At 42.7% G+C, this 20,602-nt stretch overlaps 1 long non-coding RNA gene across 1 annotated transcript; it reads right to left on the bottom strand.

Annotated features, from left to right (window-relative positions):
• Positions 1-470: 470 nt before the first annotated feature.
• Positions 471-19,552, bottom strand: LOC134299035 (uncharacterized). The gene is made up of 2 exons (XR_010006197.1): positions 19,416-19,552; positions 471-9,948 (listed from the first exon to the last, which is right to left on the bottom strand). It is a non-coding gene; the product is annotated as an uncharacterized LOC134299035 (long non-coding RNA).
• Between the last annotated feature and the right edge of the window lie 1,050 nt (positions 19,553-20,602).

Below are 20,602 nucleotides of genomic sequence, written 5' to 3'. Positions count from 1 at the left end.
GAAGAAATATGTCAGTTCTGGTGAGTTCTTAAAAATAATGATCAAGTAACCAATTAGTCACCCATTTCTATATGGTGGTAAATCCTACAATCTATGGGCTGATTTAACTATATCAGGCCTAAAATGCCTTTCACCTAAGTAGTTCTCCATGTCTAAAAGTTTTTTATGTTTAACAAATGAAATATATCCTTTGTTGCATTTTCTTTAACAGAAAGGTAAAATTTCATCCCAAAGCTAAACTGTATCTAGGATTGTTTAAGTCTAGAAACATTGTTCATTTGCAAGGTACCATGACCAACTAACATTAATCTGACATTCTGCTGAAAATGGGACAAGAATATCATTCTCTTAGTGCAAGAGTACCTCACTTATAAGTGGAAGAAGTTGGCTTATTCAGAGGGCTATATATAATAACTAAACACAGCTGTCTATTCTAAACAATATCTGAAAAATATGCACCACGGTAAAGGTTCAAAACATAGAACACAATATGTATATTAGAGCATCATATACATAATAATGTTAACAATAATACAAATAATAATACAACTGATGATCCAATTCTGTCAGCTGTAGTGGCACACAGTCGTAACTTACAGAGTATATTTTTAGACTGCAATCATCTAGATTTAATTGCTACACAGAGCAGTTTTCAGTATAAAACATATATCAGACATATATCAACAATATCAACAAGACTCCAACTAAAGTTTGTTAGCGACACAGTTTGTGTACATTCAGTCTCTTCAAAATGGCATGTAATATGCTGTAAAACTAAATATATCAGTGTACAAATCAATTGGCTCAAACCTGGCTTGGAGTCAAAACAAATCAAAGTCTCTGTAGTCTTGGAGTAGTTCTATAGGACTTCTCAGGATGTAAATGCAGTCAATTGGCTGTAGCTTCAGTTTGTAACAAATGTTGCAGTCATTTACAGTTCCCAGCCAGGAAGCCCGGTCAGATAGATGTTATTTTAAAGTGGCTGGCTGTGAGCCGAAGTAAGCTGTTTACATAAGCCATTTACTACTGGTTCCCCGGTTTACTCCAGTTTCAGATAACCCTTCATCTGGTAAGTGGCAATGTTTTGAATATTTGTATTGTTGGCTCAGCTTCAAGTTTTCTTAAAAAGATAAAAGGAAAATGGTCTAATATAGTGCTCTTTATAAGATATCACATATGATTTATATAGACCAGGTGAAAATAGACATATCAACAAATGCTATATTTAGCATAGTGTTTACTCCCAGGCTTAATAGTCACAATTGTCAACTCACATGTTCGCAGTGTCTACGTGCTTTATTTATTTCGTGTCAAAAGCATTGCATAACAAATACATTTAAAAATGATGAAGAAAAAAAATAGAGGAAATCACAAACAACTAAATAGTTTTAGACCAGAAACGGGCAACAGCAACCGCATTGTCCGTAGCTTTAAACAACTCCTCCTCCGTGCATGAGGCAGGACATTGTGGGTAAGCATACATATGCGGAGTTGTTTGTTCTGCTCCGCAGTCACACAAGGTGGAGGATTCCTCCAGGTAGTGCCACCTTGCCAAGTTGTCTTTAGATCTGCCCACTCCACTTCTGAGTCTGTTCAGGGACTTCCAAGTTGCCCATTCTTGGTTTGCCCCTGGAGGAAGACCCTCGAGGGGGGCCATCCAGTTAGAATTGCCAGGTTTAGCTGCCCAGAGGGACACCCTTGCTGCTGCTGGAGGAACATCAAGAGGAGTGGTGGTTCTCATGAAGCCCTTCCTTGATTTGAGGTCTACGTGCTGATTGTGGATTCTATAGTGCGAGCTGCCATTAGTGGTCATCTGACAGTTTAAATATATAATTACAGGAAACAGCTGAAGTCAAGTTTATCATTCAAACCATGAGGTGTGGTTGTTCTCAGTTTGTGGATCCAAAAAGTTTCCCTTCTGAGGAGACCAGTTCTGATGTCAGCATTGTCAGTAGTATGTAACTTCTCTGAAGCAAAAAATCTAAAGCTATTAAAGGGGTGAGATTTATCATGAAAATGCATATATAAAGTGGAATCTAAACTTTCTCTTTTGATTTTGGACCGATGTTCCTGTATCCTAACTCTCAAGGGTCTGATAGTCATCCCAATATAAAGTAAATCACAAGGGCATCGAATTACGTATATTACATTTTCAGTTGAACATGTAATCAAGTCGTTCAATTTAATCTTAATATTTGATGATGGATGAACAAACAGTTTAATGTCGACCGTGAGACAACAGACATCACAGTGACCGCACCTGAAACTTCCTGTCGTGATACTTCTGGATTCTGTATTGTTTTTTTGAAAATCAGAATGGATAAGGATATCCTTTAAGTTTTGTGATCTTTTGTGTGCTATAATGGGTGTATCTTTGCAACCTGGGATCTCCCGTATGAGGTGCCAATGTTTGTAAATAATACTGCGGATGTGTGGGGTCTGTGTGGTGTTAATGGACAAATTATCCTATTTTGCTGTTGTTTTGGTTTGTATGTTAATAAAGAACTATCCATTTGTAAGGACTTCTGAAAGGCCTGTTTTAGTACCTTGGCTGGATAGCCTCTAGCTTTAAGTTTGCTGCTAAGTGAACTGGCTGCTGAAAGGTAATGAAAAGGCTTGCTGTTGTTCTTCTTGATTCTGAGAAATTGAGAGTAAGGTAAATTGCATTTGAGTGAGTGATGGTGGTAGCTATTATAATGCAAAATAGAGTTTTGTCAGTTGGTTTTGAGTAATTAGTTACATATTGTGTTCAATGTTTTGAATCTTTACTGTGGTGCATATTTTTCAGATATTATTCAGAGGCCTGCCAGAAATGTATGTGACACAGATTAATAGCATACACTTAGGATGATAACTGTTCCATTTGCATCTTGAAAACCAGATGCACAAGCTAACATCAAATTTAAAAGTAAAGAAGGGATTATGGAAAAAAATGATTTTGAAAGTATTTGGAGAAAATTTCTAAAAAAAATATTGGAAAAAGAAGATGGGAATGAAGAAATGAAGAATTGAACTTTTGGTGGGACTACAGAAGAAGAGATGGCTCTGGGGAAGGGGAGCACAGGGGTGAATGTAAATAAAAGAGGGGGAAATGTATAGAATATGTTTATATAATTGTAACTTTTTCTCAATAATAACAATAAAAATATTAAAAAAATAAAAAATAAATAAATAAAATATTTCAAATTAAAAAAAAGAAAAAAAAGAAGTATGGTAGAGTCTCCTTCTCTGGAGGTTTTTAAACAAAAACTGGATCTGTTAGGAATGCTTTGATTTGTATGTTCCTGCGTGGAAGGGGGTTGGACAGGATGGTCCTGTCTCTTCCAAATTCTATGAATCTATCTCACATATTTCTGAAAAATGAAGAAAATTGACTTTATGTAAGTCATAAATAATGTCAGCAGGAATATAACTTATATTGTAAGTGGGCTTGGAAGGAAAGTGTTCCTAAATCAAAAGTGACTTGTGCTATGTATATATTTTTTCTTGTTTCTTTCAAGGGCATAAAAAGGTTCTCCTGAAAAGAAAAAAAAAAAAAAAGAAAGAAAACCAGATGCAAAAGCACTTGAAAAAGTTTCTGCTGGTGCTGTATTTTTTGCAATGGTCTGTTTTTTATTTGATCTGATGTATTGGGGACACTGCAAATCTTATTTGAGATATTACTATTTTTATTACATTTTCAGTCCAATTCTGATTCCTTTTGACTCTGTAACCTTTGAATCATATGCTGCCAGAAGAATCAGATTTCATGGCCTGAATTTGAATCTGGACATAAAACAAGAATGGAAAGGAATACTGTAAAGATCAAACACCTATCTGCCCAGCATCCTGTTCTTCAAGGTAACAATGGTACCAGAGCACATCCTATTAACTAGCATGTGAAATTATCTCTGATTCTAGAAGTGGTATCTACCTGTCATGATTAGTAAGTTCTGCTAGAGATGTTTCCCATCAATTTATCTACTTTTCATTTAAAACCAATTTGACTGGCACCTCGCATGATCCCTTGTGGTAGTGAACTCCATAAAAAGGTATTTTTCTGCTTACAGCTTTTTTTGGATGGCCCTATTTTCTTTACACTATACTTAATTAACCATCTTATTATGTTATCACTTACTAAGCAGGTTAATTCTTCATTAATTTGTAAATTCTTCACCAATACACTAATTTAAAGAAGCAATAAGAACTTTTAAAACATTTTTCTTCTCATTATGAGAATGTGTAAAGGCTAGTTCCAGTTCAGAACTTATTCTGCACAAAACCTGCATGTTTTTATATATTAAACAGCTTTTATGAGCATGCTTTTTTTTTAAAAAAAAAACAACAGCTTTTAGAGCACCCAGTGGTGCAGTGGGTTAAATCGCTGAACTGCTGAGCTTGCTGACCGAAAGGTCGGCAGTTCAAATTTGGGGATCAGGGTGAGCTCCCACTGTTAGCCCCAGCTTCTGCCAACCTAGCAGTTCGAAAACATACAAATGTGAATAGATCAATAGGTACCGTTCCAGTGGGAAGGTAACGGCGCTCCATAAAGTCATGCTGGCCACATGACCTTGGAGGCGTCTACGGATAACACTGGCTCTTCAGCTTAGAAATGGAGATGAGCACCAACCCCCAAAGTCAGACACGACTAGACTTAATGTCAGGGGAAAACCTTTAACTTTACTTTATGAACATGAAATAGCATTTAATGCACAGTAAATGTTGCTTTCTACATTAAAATAAATGTCACAATTTACCCTTCTCAACTCACCCCCGTCACCCTTTGTTGGTTCAATCTGTTTCCAGGCATTCAAAACAGATCCTGGTAGTTTCCCAGTAACTCCAGGTCCTCCTCTTCCTCCATCTCCTCCGCTAGAAGCTGCCCTGGGACTAAAGCTGTTTCAGTTGCCATGGCAGCTTTCCCTTTTGCTGGTTTGTATGTCGGGAGGGGCGGCTTCTGGCTGTGAAACCTCTCTCCTTTTGTCTTTGTATCTGTCCTTTTTGGACACTCTGCCGCTCACTGCCCCTCGCAGCCGCAAGAGAAACAGGCACCCCGCCCTGCTCTCCTCTCCCGGCTGGTCGACCTTCCGCGACGAGGAGAGAAGCACCGTGTCGCTGTTGTTGGGGGTTTGAATCTGCTGCTCTCCCTTGGACGGCAAGGTATTTGCTGTTGGTCCACCTCCATGCACCCCGCCAGAAGAATCCAGTCCTCCAAGTCTCTCGGATTTCCTCAGTGTAGTGCCCACTCAAGCACCTCAGAGCATAAACAAGCCCTGAAATATTCCAGTTTGGTGGTTTCTGACCAGTCTCTAATCTTCCCCGCTGTTGCTTTGAATTCCAGGGCGTATTCTGACAGTCTTTCCTCCCTGGTATATCCTTTTGAGCTGAGCCTTCACCCTGTCCTCTGCCAAAGGGTCTTCAAATCTCTCACAGAGGACTCTCAGGAAATTCTCCAAGCAGGCCAGTTCCCAGTCATCGGTATCATACATCTGCATTAGCCAGTCTGCGGCTGCTTCTTTCAGGTTCGCCCCCACCATGTGGATTTTTGCACTTTCTGAAGGGAATTGGTCCCCAAAATCCTCCATGAAATAGGGTCCCCGTTGAACTACACCCAAAATTCTCCATGAAATGGGGTCCCTGTTGAACTTCACCCAAAATTCTCCCTTACCCGGCATTTGGCCCCTTCCCAACAGGCCTGTGGGGAAAGCCGATGTCCCCTGCCAAGGCATGTCATCTTCATAGTCCAGTAGGCCCTCTCTGACAAAGGGACGGGGCCCAGTGCCTCTCATGGGCGGCCCTCTCCTTTGCTCTCATTGCTCGACTGTTGCCATCCAGGACGCAGCTACCTGCTGCTGCATCAGATCCATCTGACGAGAAAATGCTTCTAACATTTTCTCCATCGCATCTAATCTCCTCTCCATCCTTCTTGTCTCCGGGGCCTCCTCTCCGTCTCGCTGAAAATCACCCCCCCTCATCTGGATCTTCCGTCTCTCCGTCACTCCCCTGCCAGTGGGTAACTGGGTGGAGGTCAGTGGCTTCCACGACAGGTCTGAGGGGTCTGCCCCCCCTTCGCTCAATGCAGGCGACGGGTTCCTTTTCTCTTCCAACTCGTCTGCACCTCACGGGTTTGCCTGGTGTTCCTCAAGGAGGAGGAATTCTATCAGGTTGTCTCCTCCGTCTGAGTTCATGCTCTCACCGACAAGGACTTTCCTCAAGGGATGAGCAGGGAAAAAGGGAGTATAAGCTTACTGTCAGTCCTTGGAAGGTGTAGGACACAAAGGTAGGCTCAAACAGCTGGTGTCATGGAAACTTTACTGAATCCGCCTTGCCAAGATGATCACAAAGCTTATATTGCCCCTCTTCTGCTAATCCCCCAGTATATCAATTTGCTTCTTCCCTCCCCCTCTCACATTTCTTCTTCCCCATTTACACCTCCCCGTCAACTGTCCTCTCCCACTTTTGAAAACCAGAGCAGGTCATAAATCAGTCTTCCTAACCAAATGGTCTTCCTCATCTGGTTCTTTCCCCCCCCCCCCCTTGCTTTGGTCAGATGTGAAAAGGTCAGTTTGGAGAATGCTGATCTTTTTGCATCCTGACAGTCATGCATTGTCCTCTCTGGTTGAAAAGACTCAGAAGTATCCTGAAAGGAGAGAACTACAGCAATCAACCTCATCACATCGATAAATTTCCCCCTGGTAGGACACTTTACCCTCTTTTCAAGCATGGAGAGGCAATGAGCACATCACATGTTCCAGGGTTGAAAAGAGGCTGAAATGTCCTGAAAGGAAGGAACTCTGCACATGGGACAGCAATCATGTTCAGAGCTACCTCTTATTGCACTTTACTCCCATGTTTACAACTGAAAAATAGGTGTGATGGGAACAATCAAAAGTTTCCTGTCCTGTTTCATTGTCAGCTGTCAACAGACTCTTTGATGGAAAACCATAGGATCACATGGAAAGCAATGTTTATACCTGGATCACTGCGTATTTTATCCTATAGGGGTTTTGTGCAGAACAATAGGATCCAATGAAAAGAAATGGTTTTAAACTGGTGTCAGTGTTGTTTAATGAAAAGGGCTTTGGGCAGGGCAAGGGATCTATTGGTTTTTGGATATGGTTGCTTCTCCTGATTAAAAACAAAAAAATAACGCTGACCTTGTGATGAATGTAAGATGAATGTATTGCCAGCTCTTAAATTTCCACGTGTTAGTGTGATGGGGAGGGACTGCTTAGGATATAAGAGGGGTGATTCTCTACTCTTACAGGGACGGTCACCCATTTTTTCCCCTCTCAATGTGATGAGGTGGCAAGTCAATACATAGGTAAATCACATTGATTATATGGGTCTAATATATAATTAGTTGGGATTAAAAACTGAATTCAGTGCTCTATCACTCTCTTTATTCCACCATCCCTTCATTTATACCTCATCCTTTCCCAAAACTGGGAAGCTTGCAAAACAGAAAACATTAGAATATATCATTGTGATTTCAGGTCATTGATTCACACTGGTAGCATACTGCTACCATTGCTTTAAGGCCAAGAAACTCCAGCAAAGCAAGATTCAAATCACTTGATTCGAAATCTGCGGGGAGATCAGTTCTTCCTGAGACTGTTTTGGGCCTATATATATACATACATACACACTCCATATAATAAACCCATTTGTTTACAGTCCTCTTGCCTCTAGTCCTGATTACCGCAGTAAATGAGAATGTTATTCCTCTTTTGCTAGTTAACATTGATTAGGAGTGCATGAATGCTCCAAGATTTGCCATTTTTGCAGTCATTCCAGAATGCAATAAAGTCAAAGTAGTGCATTGAAGTATGATGCCCAATCGGTATAAGAAGGGGAGAGAAATTGTAGCAATTTTCTGGAAACAATTCCAGCGAAATGACTCGACATCTGAATTATTCACAAATAAAGGAAACCTCTGTATAAAGTAGGCCATCCTGCCAAAGTAACAAGCTTCCTTTTGCCAGCTTTTGTTAGTTTTAATTTCCTGTGTTCTAAGCCTTTATAAGTGAAATTACCACTTGCCTCTGAAAGAGAAAAAAGCACATTATAGCTATGTGCAACAAATGTTATTAAACCAGCAATTGACCTTGGTTCTTGGTGTGGCAGTAGGCATGTGCATTGATAATGAATGGAATCCTCTATACTAAAGCTTTAAATAGCCAATGTAGCAAGATGCATATTTGCCACAAAGTACAATTATTCATCATATTTTATTCTATCCCACCTACCACTGAATTTTCAATGGAGATAAAAATGAGGACTTTGTGGTCTTCTGTTTGTGAAGTTGCCTTATGTAAAGTCAGCTCATTGAATTATTTGGCTCAGCACCATCTCTTACAACCAACATTGCTTCTCTCTCCTGAGTTATCCTCCAGCTCCACCTTCCAATAGCCTTTTAACTTGTGCCACTTCATGTTGGGAAGAACAAAAACTTATTTCATTATGATTGGAAGGGATACAGTTCAGAGAAATAAAGTTTTTTTTTTCTTGCCCAGAACAAAGTCAAGATAGATCAGGACCATTTCAGACTAATTCTGGGAGTTAGTTCATTTACTGCATCAATGTATGTATCAATCTTGTGATGCTAATGCCTCTTGTGCCTCCAAATTAGTAGTAAACTACAGTTTACTGTTACATTCAATCTGAGAAAACAATTGTTTCCTCAAACTATAGTTCTACAGCAGCATCTCACTGATCCAACATAAACGGGCTGGCAGAACGTTGGATAAGCGAATATGTTGGATAATAAGGAGATATTAAGAAAACTATTAAACATCAAAATAGGTTATGATTTTACAAATTAAGCACCAAAACATCATGTTATACAACAAATTTGACAGAAAAAGTAGTTCATTACACATTAATGCTATGTAGTTATAACTGTATTTACGAATTTAGCACCAAAATATCATGATACATTGAAAACATTGACTACAAAAATGCGTTGGATAATCCAGAACGTTGGATAAGTGAATGTTGGATAAGTGAGACTCTACTGTATATCACAAAAAGATGTGGCACACTTAACACAGAAACATACAGGTAAAGAATTTTATTTCCCATCAATCAAAAAAAAAGAAAGAGGGGTAGTGACATATGTCAAAGAGAAGATCCCAGCAGAAATGGCTTTTAAAGACAATGAAGAGAGAATACTAGGAATTTTTGTTTATATAGAAAAAAATTCTGATCTGCAACATTTATGCACCAAATGACCCTAAAACTCAATTTGTTAAAAAAAATTAAAGGATTTAATTATGGAAAAGGAATTTGAAAACTTAATTATTTTGGATGACTTCAATGGGGTGTTGGACCCTGAAATAGATAAATTTAATGAAGGGAAGAAAAAGAGAAAGGTTACTGGAGGAAATTTACCCAAAAATTGCATAAATATACAGCAAGTGTTTAATTTACCAGATGCCTGGAGGTTACACTATCCGAAAGAAAGTGATTGTACATTCTATTCAAATAGACATCAGGGATGGTCCAGAATAGACATGTTCTGGGCATCAAATTGTCTAGTCATAAAAATAACTAAAATTAAAATATTAACTAGAGTTAATATTAACTGTCGTGCTCACATCAAACGACCGGCATGAAGACAGACCACTGGTAGCTGTTATCAAACCGGATCTTTATTGAAGAACACTCGACATGAACAAAGTCGAGAATGGCATCATGTTTACATACAATCACCTTTATCACCTTTGTTTCAACGTCACATCACACGTAATTATCATCACTACAAAACAGTTACTCATTAAAATTGTTTTGGTTACTCTCCCGAGTTTCCCAGGCTTCTCTGCCAGGTGTTCCGTGCAAGATGTAGAGGAGTGTAATTTGTTATGGCTCCGATTCAAGAGCTTGCAAACTCAGCTCTTGGAATTGGTCCCATGACATGGTACTTCCCCCCCGTCTTACGATTTCTTCTGTATCCCGTTCGTCTTGACCCTGCAATAGAACAAACACAGAAACTATGTATCCACTTTATCCAAAGTACCCATATATATTTTTAGTAAGCTACGATGGAACACAGGGTGTATTTTCCCTAGGCTTTTTGGCAATTGCAATTGGAAGGTTACTTCGTTTATGATTCCCTGTATTTTAAAGGGTCCAATAAACCTAGGGCTTAACTTTTTTGAAGGTAGTCCTATTTTTATGTTTTTTGTACTTAGCCATACTAAGTCTCCTCTTTCCAGCTTATCGCCCTCCTTCCTTTTCCGATCTGCAAATGTTTTGTATTTTTTGTGAGCTTCTTTCAAAGCTACAGTCACTTGGTCCCAACATTCTTGCATTTGAGCTTTCCATTTCTCGGCCCCCTTTCCTCCATTCTCTGGCCACTTCGGCAATTGGGGTAAAGGTTGAACTTCGTGTCCATAGATAACCTCAAATGGGGATTTATTTGTTGCGGAGTGAATCGTGGAATTAAACGCTAACTCAGCAAATGCCAGCCACTTGGACCAATCATTTTGTCTTTTGTTTGAATAAATGCGAAGGAATTGTCCAAGTGTTTGCTGTGTGCGTTCCACTGCTCCGTTCGTCATAGGGTGGAATGCGGAACTCATGCTCCTTTCTGCCCCTAACATTTCTAAAAACTTCTCCCAAAATTTGGCTGTGAATTGGACACCTCTGTCACTGACCACCAGGCTGGGACATCCGTGTAGTTTGTAGATGTGATTTATATATAACTCAGCCAGTTTTTCTGCTGATGGTAGCTTTGTAAGCGCTATGAAATGGGCCTGTTTGGAGAATAAATCTAATACAGTCCATATATAACGATAACCCTTACTGGCAGGTAATTCCCCCACAAAGTCCATTGCTACACATTCCCAAGGTCTGGTAGGTTCCGCCACTGGCTGCAATAGTCCCATTGGTTTTCCCCCCGGCGATTTATTCATAGCACAACTGTTACATTGGTTTACATAATTCTTTATGTCCTTTCTCATTCCTGGCCACCAACATTGTTTCGCTACAGTCTTGGTAGTTTTTGTAATCCCCATGTGTCCTGCGCTTTGGTTGTCATGAAAACGATTCAATATTTTGACTCTTAGAGCTGCTGGGATGTATAGTTTCTTTTTCACAAACCATAATCCTCCTTTTTGTTCTCCCTTGTCTGGGTTGGACATAATCCATTGGTCTTCTTCATATGATTGGGCAAGTTCCTTTTCCCAAATACTGCCCTCGTTAATTTTGACTGCGGCCAAATCCTTTTTTTTTGTTTGTGCCCTGGTGGTGACTGCCAAACCCCATTGTTTCTCAGAAAACAAAGTTCCTTCTTTCGCTACGGTTGTGTTCTCATGTTGGGGCATGCGGGAGAGCGCGTCGGCCAGAATGTTTCGCTTTCCTTGGAAAAATTTTAATTGGAAATTAAATCTACTAAAGTACTGTGCCCATCTAATTTGTTTAGGAGACAATTTTCGTGGGGATTTTAGATATTGGAGGTTTTTATGATCAGTCCACACTTCGAATGGGATTTCACTCCCTTCGAGGAAATGCCTCCAGCATTCCAATGCTTTCAGTATTGCTAACGCTTCCTTTTCCCATATGGGCCAGCATTTTTCGGCTTCGCTAAATTTTCTTGATAAATACCCACATGGCTTCAAATCCCCATTTTGATCCTTTTGCAACAGTACTGCTCCATATGCACAGTCTGAAGCATCACAATGTATTGTGAAAGGCTTCTGCATGTCTGGATGCTTTAAGATGGGTTCTTCGGTAAAGCGTTCTTTTAGAATTTCAAAAGCTTTTTGACATTCCGGCGTCCAAATTAATTTAGCACCAGGGGCTTTTACTTTTGCAGTTTCCCCCTTCCCTTTCGTTTTCAAAAGGTCGGTGAGGGGCGCCGCCAACTGGGCGAAGTCTTTTATGAAAGATCTATAGAAATTTGCGAACCCCAAGAATGATTGTAATTGTCTCCTTGTTTGGGGGACCCCCCATTCTTGTACATCCGATATTTTAGCTGGGTCCATGGCTAACCCATCTGAAGAGATTCGATACCCCAAAAAGTCTATTTGTGTTTTGTTGAATTCACATTTAGCGAACTTCGCATATAGCTTGGCTTCCCTTAGTTTTTGTAAGACTTCCCAGACCAATTTAATGTGCTGTTTCTTAGTCTCACTCACTATGTCATCTAGAAATACGAATACCCCCCGATATAATAAAGGACGTAGTATTTCATTTATGAGTTGCATGAAGCAAGAGCCCCCATTTTTTAATCCAAAAGGCAAAACTAAATATTCAAAAAGCCCATAAGCACAGGAAAATGCAGTTTTCCAAGTATCTCCAGGCTTAACCCTCAACTTATGGTAAGCCTCGATTAGATCCAGTTTAGTAAATATGGTCCCTTTCTTCAGTACGGTAATAAGGTCCTTTACTAAGGGCATGGGGTATCTATTGTCTTTTGTAATGGCATTCAAATTTCTATAATCAATGCACAGTCTTAATGAATTGTCTTTCTTCCTCCTGAATAAAACCGGGGCCCCCAAAGGGGAGTTAGATGGCTTGATGAATCCCCGTGCCAGGTTTTAATCAATATATTTTCTCAGCTCTTCTTTTTCCTGAACGGACATGGGATAAACTTTGGGTTTTGGCAAACTTGCTCCTGGGGTGATTTCGATTCCCACTTCTAAATCCCTCTTGGGAGGCAATTTGCTTGCTTCTTTTTGATTAAACACATCTACAAAGTCTCTGTATTCCGGGGGCAATAGTTCTTTAGTTATTTCTTCTGATTCTTCCCCCTCGCCCCCTTCCTCCGCTATCTTACCTATCTCCCATTCCGCTTGTTGTTCTCTGAAAGACATGCTTTTTCCCCTCCAATCTACTTCGGGATTTGCCTGTTCTAGCCACGGGATCCCAAGTATTACACTGTACGTGGCAATAGGGGAAATCACAAAGGGTACTTTTCCTTCCCATTTGCCTATTTTACATGGAATACCCTGTGTTTCTTTCTTCGTTAGTCCTCCAGCAGCAAGTGATCCATCCAACTGTGAAAACGCAATTGGAACTTTTAGTATTGTCTGCTGGCACTTTAGAGTCTCTGCTAATTCCGGAGTTATAATGTTCCTAGAGCAGCCACAATCTACAAACGCTCTACAGGTGGCTCGATCCTTTAGTCCCGATAAGCAAATTGGTATTACCATCATGCGTCTGTCCTGACTCACCAGCTTCTCCGTAGGCTCCGGGGCTTGTATCTCCTCCTCCGCTCGCCTCCCAGCCGCGGGCATGGGTTTCGGGGCTTTTGGTGGTCCCCCCTTCCGGACCCAACATTCCGCCGCCCGATGGCCTGCTTTCCCACACACGAAACAACCCTGTTTGGTTTTGCAGTCGTCGCCTTTGGAAGTGGATCCGGGTCGTCCCCCGGGGCGCTCTTGCTTCCTTGTTTCCCCTCGACCTCTCGCTGGCGGTCGTTGCTGGGCGCTGCCGCTCCGGTAGCGCTTTACTTGGGACAGAGTAGATTCTACGCGCCCTGCCAGCTGGATCCATCCCGGCAAAGTCATTGGATCATCTCGGTGTGCTGCCCAACTAAATATCTCTGGGCGCAGTCCTTCTTTAAACATCTCGACTTTGGTAACCTCAGACCACTCTGGTACCTTTTCAGCGAGATGGAGGAACTCCTCTGCATATTCGGACACCATCTTGTCCCTTTGCTTTATGGTTTTCAACTGGTCGCGAGCTCTCAGTTGCTCCAGCGGGTCTCTAAAACGGTTCTCTAGGGCAGCTAGAAATCGATGCACCGACCTCAAGCACGGGTCGTGCCTAGCATGTAATTGCACATACCAGCTGGCTGCCCCCCTTTTGAGGGTAGTTCCGATGGTTCGAACTTTACTTTCTTCGGAGGGGAACGTATGTGCGTTGTCGTCCATGTATCCTCTAATACAAACGAGGAAAAAGTCCAGTTCGGATGATTCCCCTCCATATTCTAATTTGAGTTCCTCTCTCCTGGGTCTCCCCTCCGCAATGGGTTGCCTTTGGATGGGCGGCATGGGAATGGGTTGCATCGGGTTTCTCTGGACCGGACCCCGGCCCATGCCCAGTCCTGGGGCCGCTATCCTCGCTCTCGATGCTGCTAACAATCCGCCTCCCGTTGTTGCCGTGGGCCCCTCCGTCCATCTGAACACAGGCGCCGCTGTTGCTCCTCCGACTCCTCCGAGGCCCCCTGTCGCCCTTTCGTCGTCGGATGGTGCATCCTCCCCGTCCTTAGGGGCATCTGATTCCTCTCGGTCCTCCCCCACCAACCCGCTGGACCCGACCTCTGGCCCTAATGGTATTTCGACTCCAACACCAAGCCGGGGGGTTGGGACTCTCGTCGGGGTTGGTGGTCTAAGGGTTCTTAAGGCTCGCTGGCGACTCATTTCCTGTTCCATACTTTCTCGGAACTCCAGCTCCTGCCAATACTCCTCGCTCTCGTCGCTGCCGACTGCCGTTGGGCTTTGCGTTGACGCGTGCTGGCCCCTTTGGCTCCAGGCTTCGCTCTCGCCCGGTCCTCTTTCGGCACCGTATTGGGTCGACTCCCTCTGGAGATTCTCCTCCAGCAACGGCACCAACCTTCCCACAGTCTCCGATAGTCGGGATAGGTTGGTCTCCAGAATAGATAACCGTAGTGCCACGGTTTCTGGCATATTCCCACCGGATCCCCAACTGGTCTCTGTAACTGCCGAAATTCCTCTCCCTCCTCCAGGGATTCTGTGGGTCACTCCATTAGGTTTATGGTAGCCGGTAGAGGAAGCGATGGCCCGTGGCGTTTCCCCTTCCTCCAGATGAACATCCGGTAATGGACCCTCTGCCCCCTTCGGGCTCCGATCGCCCCCTCCGCTCATCGTCACTTCACTGCAGCTCCGCAGGAGGGTGAGAATTAGGGATTCTTGACTTTATGTCGTGCTCACATCAAACGACCGGCATGAAGACAGACCACTGGTAGCTGTTATCAAACCGGATCTTTATTGAAGAACACTCGACATGAACAAAGTCGAGAATGGCATCATGTTTACATACAATCACCTTTATCACCTTTGTTTCAACGTCACATCACACGTAATTATCATCACTACAAAACAGTTACTCATTAAAATTGTTTTGGTTACTCTCGTGAGTTTCCCAGGCTTCTCTGCCAGGTGTTCCGTGCGAGATGTAGAGGAGTGTAATTTGTTATGGCTCCGATTCAAGAGCTTGCAAACTCAGCTCTTGGAATTGGTCCCATGACACATTCTGACCATTGCCCAATTCAGTTTACAATAAATGAAACAAACAAGATAGCGAAATGGAGATTAAATGATAATTTGCTGAAAGCTGAGGAGGATATGAATATTTCCAAAATAAATGATACTCCAGAAATTAATAAACAATATGGGATGCAAGTAAGGCCGTGATGAGGGGTCATTTTATAAGACAAAACTCATAGAGGAAACTCATCAGAAATTAAAGTATCTACAAGACCACATGTCAGAAATAGAACCAAAGCTGAAAAAATCACTTACAAATCAGAAACTAAAGGGGGAACTGGATTTGTTTAAAAAAATATCAGATTAAACAAACAAATTACGGAAGAAGAAATAAGGAAGGCAATAAAAAATGTACTCGAATAAGTCACCAGGACCGGATGGTCTAACAGCTGTTTACTAGGCATGAGCGATCCATGAAAAAAATGGTTCTAAACTCGCTTCTAAAGTTGGGGGCACCAGCACTTCGTTTTTGAAACTATTTCCAATTTTTCTCCTCAGAAATTTCAGATATTTCTGAAAATTGGTAATGCTCGAAATTGGTTCGTTAATGGCCAATGCACATGTGCAATCGCAAAAAAAAAAAAAAAAACAGCACTGGGGGGACATTTAAAGGGCTCTCCCGACTTCATTTTTTGAGCTATCCTGATCAAATTTGGTAAATTCAGCTGAGCCTATGGCCTCTGAACTGGGGGGAAAAAAAGAAAAGGCCAGTCTGTTAGGGACAGAAACCAAGCCAGGAGCAACCCAACCACCATCATTATACCAAGCCAACCCTAGAGGGAGGGAGAGCGAGCAAGAGCATCCCTTCTGAAACCTCCAAAACATGTTGGAGGGAAACTGGACTGCCACAGTGGCCCGGCCCCCAACCCCCGCCTCTTTGTAAAAAGTTGTGGGGCGGGGACTTTGTAGCTGCAAGAAAAAGGGGTGCTCGGGTCCCACTCCTCTAGGGAGCTGGCCAGCATTGGCCGGCACCCACCCCCCACCACTTTCTAAAATGTAGCAGGGTGGGGACTTGGTTGCTGCAAAAAAGGGAGGATCGGGTCCCACTCCTCTGGGAAGCTGGCCACCATTGGCCGGCACCCACCCCCACCCCTTTCTAAAAAGTAGCAGGGTGGGGACTTTGTTTCTGTAAGAGAAAGGAGGGCTTGGGTCCCACTCCTCTGGGGAACCCGCCACCGTTGACCGACAGCCACAACCTGCCCCTTTCTAAAAAGTAGCAGGGCGGGAACTTTGTAGAGGCAAGAAAACGGGGGGCTCGAGTCCCACTCTCTGGGGAGCTGGCCACCATTGGTTTGCACCCACCCCCACCCCTTTCTAAAAAGTAGCAGGGCAGGGACTTTGTTTCTGCAAGAAAAAGGGGGACTCGGGTCCCACTCTCTGGGGAGCTGACCACCGTTGGCCGGCACCCACACCCCGCCCCTTTCTAAAAAGTAGCAGGGCAGGGACTTTGTAGGGGGAAGAAAAAGGGGGGCTCGGTCCCACTCTCTGGGGAGGCAGCCACCGTTGGCCGACAACCACCCCTCACCTCTTTCTAAAACGTAGCAGGGCAGGGACTTTGTTGCTGCAAAAAAGGGGGGCTCGGGTCCTACTCCTCTAGGGAGCTGGCCACCATTGGCCAGGACCTACCCTCCCTTTCTTAAAAGTAACAGGGTGGGGACTTTGTTGCTGCCAAAAAGGGGGCTTGTGTCCCACTCCTCTGGGGAGCTGGCCACCATTGGCTAGCACCCACCCTCCACCCCTTTCTAAAAAGTAGCAGGGTGGGGACTTCCAGATGCACAGCATGGCGGCGAGACAGGCACTTTAGAGCTCACAAGAGGGTGCCAGCTGAAACTGGGCGACTGGGTAGAGCTACAGCTCCTTCCACGGATTGATGTGAGGTGGACTGCGTAAACCAAGGGGACAGCCGATGGTCCCAGAAGGGGTCCTCAAGAGTGGGCTTCAAAAGGGACCCGGTATTGGACCCATAGGTTAAGGCAGGCCGCGGTGGAAGCACGTGAGGGGAGGAATCCCCCCACAGGAATCGCCGACCGGGCACATTTTTTTTTAATTAAGAAGAGGAAAGAAAAAGGGATTGCAAATAAAGAGCATTGGAAGGAGGTGGGGAGATCTCCGAAGTGAGAAGAAGGAGGGAAAAGGGAAAGGAGAATTTGCCTACCGGGAGGAACGAGGGAAACTAAGGAAACTGTGGGGGCAAATAGCCCAAGCAGTGCAAACCAATAGAAAAACAACATAGGACCAGCGGAATCAACTGGACATTAGGATTATAGGAAAAAAAGAAATGAAAGACCCTAAGAAGATGGCGGAACACTGACCTTGGGTTTTTGAGATAAGACTTGTTTAGTCTATGAACCCCTCTTCTTGTAAACAAATTCAGAGTGCCGGGAGCTCGCGTCGGAAGACGCGCAGGAGTGGCAATCGCACGAGAGAGGGGAAAGGACGTGACGCAGAGAAGGGCGGAAGAAGCACAGAAGAGTGGATGAGGGAAAGGGCGGAAATGAGATGAATGGACGAGAAGAAAGCCAAATGAGAGAGGAAATTGCGAGATTATGAGAAGGTGGCTTCTTGGAAAAACAAAGCAAACAAAGAATGAAAGGGGGAAGAAGACACTGAAAAGGTAAACAAATAGAAATTATTGGATTATAGGAAACAATAAGGAAAGACAGAAGAAGATTAACTATCAGGAGATATGTGATATATGATATACTTAATACAACTTAATATAACAGATTCCCCTTAGGGGAAAGAGAGAAGGGAAGAAGGGGGAGAAAGTGAAAGTGAGAAACTTCAAAGTACAACAGTATAATAGATGAAGAACTAAGACTATTGGTATAATTTCAACTACCCAACTTGCAGAAAGTAACTGGACAGACTGAGAAACGTATGCTAGTAAATTTAACTACTAATTACCAAACTAACCTAAATACTCAATTCTAATCATTACCAGCACGGATGGGAATAACTTGGGAATTGCAAAGAAACCTTAAGAGAGATAAAAGAGAAAAGATCTACAGGAAAAAAAGGGGGAGGATACACATGAAGAGAAGTAAATATACAATCCAAAAGACAAGATGACGAGGGATGAAAAATTGAGAATAAACAGTAAAAAACAGATCTTTTACAAGGGGACAAAAGTGGTGATACTAAAAGAAGTTCCAAGTACAATAATAAGTAGAAGAAAGAAATATACCTTCCTGACAGAGGAACTGAAAAAACAAAAAGTACAATATAGATGGGAAAAAGAAGAAGGACTAATGACAACTTACAAGAGTCAGAGATATTGGATCACAACAGAAGACAGAGCAAGAGAATTTTACAACACAATAAGAATGGAGAAGGGGGAAGAGATGAAAAATGGACAGAAGGGGAGAAAAAAACCAAACAGACAACGTACAGAATCCCCCGAAAATGTGGAATTGGACATAAAGGATTACAGACTGAATATAAGAGGAAGTATGGAAGTAATGAACTTAGGAAATGTGGAAGAAAAGCTGGAAGAAGAAGAGTTAGAAAATATAGTAGGAGAAGAAGAGGAGGAGGAAGAAATGCAAGAAGAGGAAGATAAAGAAAAGTGAACTAAGAAATATATTCAAATACTATTAATGGATTAAATTCGACAATTAAGAGAAATAAAGTATTTAATGATTTAAAGAAAAAAAGACACCAAGTGATTGCACTTCAAGAAACACATATAATACAAAAACATGTTAAATATTTAGAAGATAAAAAATTAGGACAATATTTCCATGCATTGGCACTAGAAAAAAAGAAAGGAAATTGGCTCCCTCTAGCCAATGCCTCCATGTTTCAAAGGCAGCTTTTATGGCTAAAAGTTCTTTTCCCCCTATGGTGTAATTCCTTTCTGGGGCTGTCAATTGATGAGAGTAATGAGCACATGGGTATAAATGTTCTCCCACCGGTTGCAACAACACTGCCCCCACAGCCACATCCGAAGCATCCGCTTGAACTATGAAGGGGGTTTTTGGATCCGGGTATTGCAATATTGGCTGGGAAGTGAACAATTGTTTCAGTCTTTGAAACCCTCTTTCCGCTTGCTCTGTCCAGCGGAGCAATACAGCTGGTGATCGGATCAGACCAACGGGCAAAGTCTGGAATAAACTTCCGATAATAGTTAGCAAAGCCCAGAAAACACTGCACCTCTTTCTTATTGGAAGGTGCCCGCCACTCAAGTACGGCCGTTACCTTGGCAAGGTCCATAGTTAATCCTTGAGGGGAGATGTGATAGCCCAAAAAGTTTACTTCAGACAGGTCGAACACACATTTCTCCAATTTTGCATAAAGTCCATGATCTCTCAAATGTTGCAACACCTGTCGGACGTGCTGATCATGTTCTTTTTGACTTTTTGAGAACACAAGAAAATCATCCAAAAATATCACCAAAAAACGATCTAAGAAGTCTTGAAAGATATCATTAACAAAATGTTGAAATGTTGCGGGAGCTCCGGATAAACCGAATGGCATCACGAGGGACTCAAATAATCCGAATTTAGTTTGGAAGGCTGTTTTCCATTCATCTCCTTCCCTCATGCGGATTAAGTTGTAAGCCCCTCTTAAGGTCCAATTTGGTGAATACCCGGGCCCCTCTAAGTTCATCTAATAAACCCGGAATCAATGGCAGCGGGTAACGGTTTTGATGCGTGATGTTGTTCAATGCCCGATAGTCCACACACAGTCATAGTTCTCCGGATTTCTTCTTGACAAATAACACTGGTGAGGCAGCCGGGGACTGGGAAGGTCGAATGAACCCCTTGTGGAGGTTTGTCTCTAAAAACTCTCTGAGAGCTTGTTGCTCTGGTTCAGTCAGGGAGTAGAGATGTCCACGCGGAATCGGGGGCCCTTCGATGAGGTCAATGGCATAGTCATAGGGTCGATGAGGGGGCAGTTTTTGGGCTTCTTTTTCATTAAATACATCCCAGAATTCCGAATATTTCTTAGGCAAAGTGATGAGGGTTTCTGACTCTGTAGTCTGGCAAATCTTGGCTACTAGACAATGGTTGTGGCAATATTCTGAAGCAAATTGAAGCTCTCTGCAAGACCATGAGATGTTTGGGTCATGCGGTGTTAACCAGGATACACCTAAAATCACTGGAAAGCGGGGAACCTTGGTGACAAAAAAGGAGACCTCTTCCATATGCTCCCCAATCCACATATGGGTACGTTCTGTCCATTGGCTAACTGGACAGTCTTTAAGGGTCGCCCATCAATGGCTTGGACGACACAGGCGTTTTTGAAATCGTGATACTGTAACCCCAAAGAGTTGGCATAGTCTCTATGTCAGCTCACTCCAGCCGCTTCCAAATGAACACAAGAGGCTTGCTCTGTTGTCACTGAAAACTTTACTGAAGAACACTTTGACACACATAAAGCCG

Source organism: Anolis carolinensis, chromosome 4 (assembly GCF_035594765.1).
Source record: "Anolis carolinensis isolate JA03-04 chromosome 4, rAnoCar3.1.pri, whole genome shotgun sequence".
Lineage (NCBI taxonomy): Eukaryota > Metazoa > Chordata > Lepidosauria > Squamata > Dactyloidae > Anolis > Anolis carolinensis.
Note: the sequence above shows the minus strand (reverse complement) of the source record. Positions and strands in the feature narration are given on the sequence as shown.